This window comes from Mesoplodon bidens (assembly GCF_964165515.1).
Source record: "Mesoplodon bidens genome assembly, chromosome: 17".
Lineage (NCBI taxonomy): Eukaryota > Metazoa > Chordata > Mammalia > Artiodactyla > Ziphiidae > Mesoplodon > Mesoplodon bidens.
Genome location: NC_138174.1, coordinates 21236335 through 21243552, shown reverse-complemented (window position 1 = coordinate 21243552; position 7218 = coordinate 21236335).

Genomic DNA, 7218 nt, shown 5'->3' with positions numbered 1-7218 from the left:
AGAGCTGAGCCCGTTCAGGCCTCGCCCCTCGGACTGAACCATATCTTCAGAGAGCAGATTATTTTTCTTCTTACTAAAACATTCCATTGATATGGTAAGGGCTTTCTATAGAAAGCCTTTTTCACTTTTGAGTTCCTTGAGTTTAAAGGATGACTTTTTATGAGCCACTCTTTTTTTCATTTTTTTAATGTAGAAAACATGTTAAGTGTACATATAATTCCTAAAACAGTAGAAGCAAGTTCATTTTGAAGACCATGTAAAGATTGAATGTCATGCAATATTCATTATATCAATTTATTCAAAAATGTACATGTTTATACCAGGATGAAAGGAAAGCCAAACCTCACTGTAAAAGGTAAGTGTGTGTTTTTTAAAAATAAATTTATTAATTTTATCTAGTTTTGGCTGTGTTGAGTCTTCGTTGCAGCACGGGCTTTCTCTAGTTGTGGTGAGCGGGGCCTACTGTTCATTGCGGTGCTCGGGCTTTTCATTGCAGTGGCTTCTCTTGTTGTGGAGCACGGGCTCTAGGTGCGCGGGCTTCAGTAGTTGCGGCACGCGGGCTCAGTAGTTGTGGCACACAGGCTCTAGAGCTCAGGCTCAGTAGTTGTGGCGCATGGACTTAATTGCTCCATGGCATGTGGGATCTTCCCGGACTAGGGCTCGAACCTGTGTCCCCTGCATTGGCAGGCGGATTTTTTATTTTATTTTTTTCTTTTTCTTTTTCCTTCCTTTTGGTGATACGCGGGCCTCTCACTGCTGTGGCCTCTCCTGTTGCGGAGCACAGGCTCCGGACGCGCAGGCTCAGCGGCCATGGCTCACGGGCCCAGCCTCTCCGCGGCATGTGGGATCTTCCCGGACCAGGGCACGAACCCGTGTCCCCTGCATCAGCAGGCGGACTCTCAACCACTGCGCCACCAGGGAAGCCCTGACAGGCGGATTCTTAACCACTGCACCACCAGGGAAGCCCAGTAAGCATATATTTAAGACGAAAATATAGTATTTCTTCAGTGCAGATTTATTAAATACCTTATAGAACAGAGTCTTAACTTGTTTTGATTTTTTTTCTGCTTCTTGAAAGAGTAATGCAGTTGTTGAAGCTTCTAACCAAGAAAGAAACTTGAAGAACTGGGAGACTTGGTCGCCTTGTTTCCAGGGCCATGACTACAAGTCGTCCATCCCCTTGGGTATTGCTAAATGTGGCAAAGGGATTTTTAGCTTTGAAACCAAAATGACTAAAGTGGATTTTTTTGTTTGCTTGTGGATTTGTGTAATCATTGATGCTAAGTGTTGGCTGATTGTTATATAAAAAATGGCTTCTTTTCTCCGTATTTATTCATGTGCTAGAAATAGTGTATATTATATAAAGACTATAAAAGTTTTCATAAGCCTTTGTATTTTGAGCTCTTTCTGTAAATATTGTTGGAATATGTGGCATAAACTGGTTTCAGTATTTAATAAACTGGAGTAATATATAATAATAAAAAATGCTCCGTGGTTATTTCAGATGAATAGAAACGTTTAAACAAAGATAAGCTGCAAAGCGTCCAGAAGGCAGGAGTAGAAATAGCATTCGTGAAAGTGGCTATAGACATTTCTCTCTGCTTAGAGAAGTTGTTGGGATCATCTTACTAATTGCCTGGAGACCTGTGTGGCTTCCCAGTCTATGAAACACTCTGCAGCTCAGCAGAGGCCAGTGAATTCGGTTCGTGGGCTTGCTGGGCAAGGCACCTTGGAGATTCAGAACACCAGTGGTATGTCGTCAGTGCCTTGAAATTTCAGGACCCCATAGTCCTTCTTCTAGCATCTGGTGTTGGCTAGAGGCGGAGCCGGGATCCTTGGTTAACTGTGGGCCAGGCAGAGACACCTGGTTGGTATAAAACAGCCAGTGAATGAAATGCAAACCTGGTTCATTATTTTTTTTATTTGAAAATGTTTTCAAGGTGCCTGTCTTAATATTTGAGTTAAACACAGTGGTCTATTGAAAAAACAGAATTGGCAAAAAGAGGGAGCCTTAAATGCCTGGAGAACTCATGTCCCACTGGATCAGGGCACCTGTTAGAAGCTCTGGGCATGAAATCCAGGCTACTTTTTTTTTTTGCGGTGGGGGGGGGCATGTTCGGTCTTTGCTGCTGCGCATGGGCTTTCTCTAGTTGCGGTGAGCGGGGACTACTCATCATTGAGGTGCGCGGGCTTCTCATTGTGGTGGCTTCTCTTGTTGCGGAGCATGGGCTCTAGGTGCGTGGGCTTCAGTAGTTGTGGCACGTGGGCTCAGTAGTTGTGGCTCGAGGGCTGTAGAGCGCAGGCTCAGTAGTTGTGGTGCACAGGCTTAGTTGCTCCGCGGCATGTGGGATCTTCCCAGACCAGGGATTGAACCCGTGTCCCCTGCATTGGCAGGCAGATTCTTAACCACTGCACCCCCAGGGAAGTCCCAGGCTATTTAATTTTAAATGGACAGCTGAGAAAATCTGATGTTAAAGTTTTGATAGATTACAAGTATCTCCAGCCTGAGGCAAAGCATGGGAATATAAGACAAAGGCATGGATAAATGTTTCTTGAAAGCTTGATGCGAATCATGTAACCAAGAGCAAAATACTGGAAACTCCCTATGTCTATATGTCCCTTGCTGAAATAATAATCTATACAGTGGCTTATCACATGGCTCATGAGAAGAATGAGTTACGTCTTAGCCTGCTGACCTGGGAAGATGTCCATGATATGCTATTACGTAGGAAAAAGTTGAGATGCAAACTTCTTGGTATATCATGAACGCATCTCTTAGGGAAAAAAGAGCATAAACTTATGTAAGGAGGGAATGGATATAAACGTTGTGTATTAGGGTTCTCCAGGGAAAAACAGATCAGTGAGATGAGTGTGTGTGCCCACACATGATTCATTTTACAGAATAGACTTATGTGATTGTGGAGGCTGGCAAGTCTAAAATCTGTAGGGCAGTTGGGCCAGCAGACTGGAAACTCAGGCAGGTGTTTGTCTTTGTTGTTTTTTGGGCCGTGCCGCATGGCTGGTAGGATTTTAGTTCCCCCCCAACCAGGGAGCGAACCCAGACCACGGTAGTGAAAGCGCCGAGTCCTGACCACTGGACCGCCAGGGAATTTCATCTGTTTTAGTCTTGAGTCAGAATTCCTTCTCTGGGAAATCAGTTTTTCCCTCCTAGGATCTTTAACTGATTGAATGAGGCACACCCATATTATGGAGTGTAGTCTTAAAGTCAGCTGATGGTAGATGTTATTCAGGGCTACCAATACCTTCATGGCAACACCTAGACTAGTGTTTGCCATACAACTGAGCACTGTGGTCGGTCAGATTGACACAAAATTTTGCCATCACAGGGTAGAAAATTATTAATATTTTCTTTATGCATAATTGTATTGGTCGGTTTGAAAACTGATATTCTGCTGTTGAAAACAAAATCTTAAAAAGGACTAGCTTGGGGGCCTCCCTGGTGGCGCAGTGGTTGAGAGTCCGCCTGCCGATGCGGGGGATACGGGTTCGTGCCCCGGTCTGGGAGGATCCCATATGCCACGGAGCGGCTGGGCCCGTGAGCCATGGCCGCTGAGCCTGCGCGTCCGGAGCCTGTGCTCCGCAACGGGAGAGGCCACAACAGTGAGAGGCCTGTGTACCGCAAAAAAAAAAAAAAAAAAAAAAAAAAAAAAAAGGACTAGCTTGGAATATAGATGTCCAAGTTACATCTAAGTGAAGGGAATTGGGGGAAAGTGAGAGTTGCAGTATATATAATATTCTACTTATATTTTAACTATATTGTGTTTCTAAAAGTGTATGTCTGTCAAACATAAAATTGAGCTGAAAGTTTAAATGGGAAACTTTGGCTGTTTATTTCAGTTTTTAACTACTTCTTTAGTTACTCAATGAACTTAATACTTCTATAATTAAAAAGTTTTTAAACTTTTTTTTTTTTTTGACAGTGAGGGGAAACCTGTAGAAGAGTGTATCATGTGGAATACATACTTAGCCTCTGAACTCCTGGAGTATTTTATATAATTATTAGTCTCCTTCTTACATACTGATTTTCAAATTATACTCGTTTTCATTGCATCATATGGTAGAGTGACAACTACATTTTCATTTAAGAGGTTTTGCTTCATCAATTATAATCTTGCAAATATATTTCTGAAACCCCCCACAATTCTTTACGGAAAGAGAAGCTGACTAAATATAAGCTATTACCTCTCTCCACTGAATGTATGTGTGAGAGTTCCGATGATTCTAGACTTAAAAGGAGTCTGCATCTTACAGTTAATGCCTGGGTTACGAACATCCAAAAACTGCTTTATCTTGAATTGCATCACTATTTAACCTCTTTTTTTGGCCTGTGCGGCATGCGGGATCTTAGTTCCCGGACCAGGGATCGAACCCGTGTCCCCTGCAGTGGGAGTGCGGAGTCCTAACCACTGGACCGCGAGGGAATTCCTTCATCACTTTTTTAATTTGCTGAACTGCTTGGTGCTTTTTTAGCATAAAAATTTGTGCAGAGTAGATAATACCAAAAATACTTGCTGTGTTAAATGGAAGCAACTTACTAAGATTTGCTCATTACTTCTGGGATTCTTATGTAGTAAATGTTATCTTAAGGTCACCAAGGAGTCTGAGAATTGGGTTGAGAGCACTGCATGTAGTATTTCCTACTGACTGCTTTATTTACCCAGTTTCTTTTATGACACTCAAATCAAAATCTCTGTCAGCTAGTGTTCAGTTCAGGCTGATATTAATTTTTTTTAATTGTGGTAAGATATTCATTTAAAAATTCACCATTTTAACCATTTTTAAGTGTACAGTTTTGTGACATTAAGTGTACCACCATCCATCCCTATAACTTTTCATCTTGTGGGACTGAACTCTATATCCATTAAATAAGAAGTCCCCGTTTTCTCTCCTCCTCCCAGCCCCTGGCAACTCCCATTCTACTTTCAGTCTCTAGGATGTCCTCAGGGTTCATCCATGTTTTAGCATATTGCAGAATTTCCTTTTATTTAAGGCTGAATAATAATTCTGCTATACTTTTTTTTTAAATGGTAAATGTATTTGTAACTTTGTAGATGTTGTTAGATGGTGGAAACTCCTCTCCACGTGGAGTTTTGCCGTTTTGAGTTCTCACCAACAATGTAACTTTTCTCATAACCTTGCTAATAAGGTTGATGTCAAATGATTGGGTGCATTTGTCAATGTGATAGGTGAGAAATGGTATCTCAGTGCTTTTTTTTTTTTTTTCAAGAAGATGTTGGGGGTAGGAGTTTATTAATTTATTTATTTTTGCTGTGTTGGGTCTTCGTTTCTGTGCGAGGGCTTTGTCTAGTTGCGGCAAGCGGGGGCCACTCTTCATCACGGTGCGCGGGCCTCTCACTATGGCGGCCTCTCTTGTTGCGGAGCACAGGCTCCAGACGCGCAGGCTCAGTAGTTGTGGCTCACGGGCCTAGTTGCTCCGTGGCATGTGGGATCCTCCTAGACCAGGACTCGAACCTGTGTCCCCTGCATTAGCAGGCAGATTCTCAACCGCTGCGCCACCATGGAAGCCCAATTCTGTTACACCTTTATGCCACAGTTTGCTTATTCATTCATCCGTCGGTGGACACTTGGGCTGTTTGCATGTTTTAGCTGTTGTAAATAATGCTGCTGTAAATATGAGTGTGTGAATATCTCTTTGAGACTCTGCTTTCAGTCCTTTTGATCATATACCCAGAAGTGGAATTGCTGGGTCATACGGTAATTCTATTTTTACTTTTTTGAGGAGCTGCGTACTGTTTTCCACACCGATTGTACTGGTTTACATTCTCACCAATGGTGAGTAAGGGTTCCACTTCCTCTACATCCTTGCTAACACTTGTTTGCTATTTATTTGATAGTAACCATCCTAATGGATGTGAGGCGGTATCTCGTTGTAGTTCTGATTTGCATTTCCCTAATAATTAGTGATGTTGAGCATCTTTTGCTGTTCTTATTGGCCATTTGTATATCTTCAATGCAGAAATGTCTACTCAAGTTCTTTACTTGTTTTTTAAAATTTATTATTAATCCCTCTAGTCATTTCTTTTTTTTAATATTTCTTTTTTTTTTTTTTTAAATTTTGGCTGCGTCGGGTCTTAGTTGCGGCAGGCAAGATCTTCGTTGTGGCACGCGGGATCCTCCGTTGTGGTGCTTGGGCTCCTCGTTGCAGCACGTGGGCTTCTCTCTAGTTGTGGCACGTGGGCTCCAGAGTGTGTGGGCTCTCTTGTGGCCCACGTGCTCAGTAGTTGGGCACTCGGGCTTAGTTTTCCTGAGGCATGTGGGATCTTAGCTCCCCAACCAGGGATCGAACCCACATACCCTGCATTGGAAGGTGGACTCTTAACCCCTGTACCACCAGGGAAGTCCCAATTTCTTTCTTTTTTTAAAATTTATTTTTATTCTTATTTGATTTATTTTTGGCTCTGTTGGGTCTTCGTTGCTGCATGCGGGCTTTCTCTAGCTGCAGCGAGCGAGGGCTAGCGACTCTTTGTTGCGGTGCACAGGTTTCTCATTGCGGTGGCTTCTCTTGTTGTGGACCATGAGTTCTAGGCCACGGGCTTCCTTAGTTGTGGCATGTGGGCTCAGTAGGTAGTTGTGGCTCACGGGCTCTAGAGCGTAAGCTCAGTCGTTGTGGAGCACGGGGCTTAGTTGCTCTGTGGCATGTGGGATCTTCCCAGACCAGGGATTGAACCTGTGTCCCCTGCATTGGCAGGCAGATTCTTATCCACTGCACCACCAGGGAAGCCCCCCAATTTCTTTACTTGTTTTTGAATTGGGCTGTTTGGTCTTTTTGTTGAGTTTGGCAATTCTCTATGTATTCTGGATATTAATCCCTTATGAGATATATGATTTGCAAATGTTTTCTCCCACTCTGTGGGTTGCCTTTTCACTTTTTGATAGTGTCTTTTGATACACATTATAAAAATCTTCATGAAGTCCAGTTTGTCTATGTTTTCTTTTGTTACCTGTACCTTTGGTGTCATATCCAAGAAATCATTACCAAATCCAGTGTTGCAAAGTTTTTGTCCTATGTTTTCTTTTAAGAGTTTTATTGCTGTAGGGCGTTACATTTAGGTACTTGGTCCATTTTGAGATAATTTTTGTATACGGTATTAGATAAGGGTTCAACTTCCTTTTTTTGTGTGTGGATATCCAGTTTCCCCAGCACCATTTGTTGAAAAGACTGTCCTTTCTCCATTG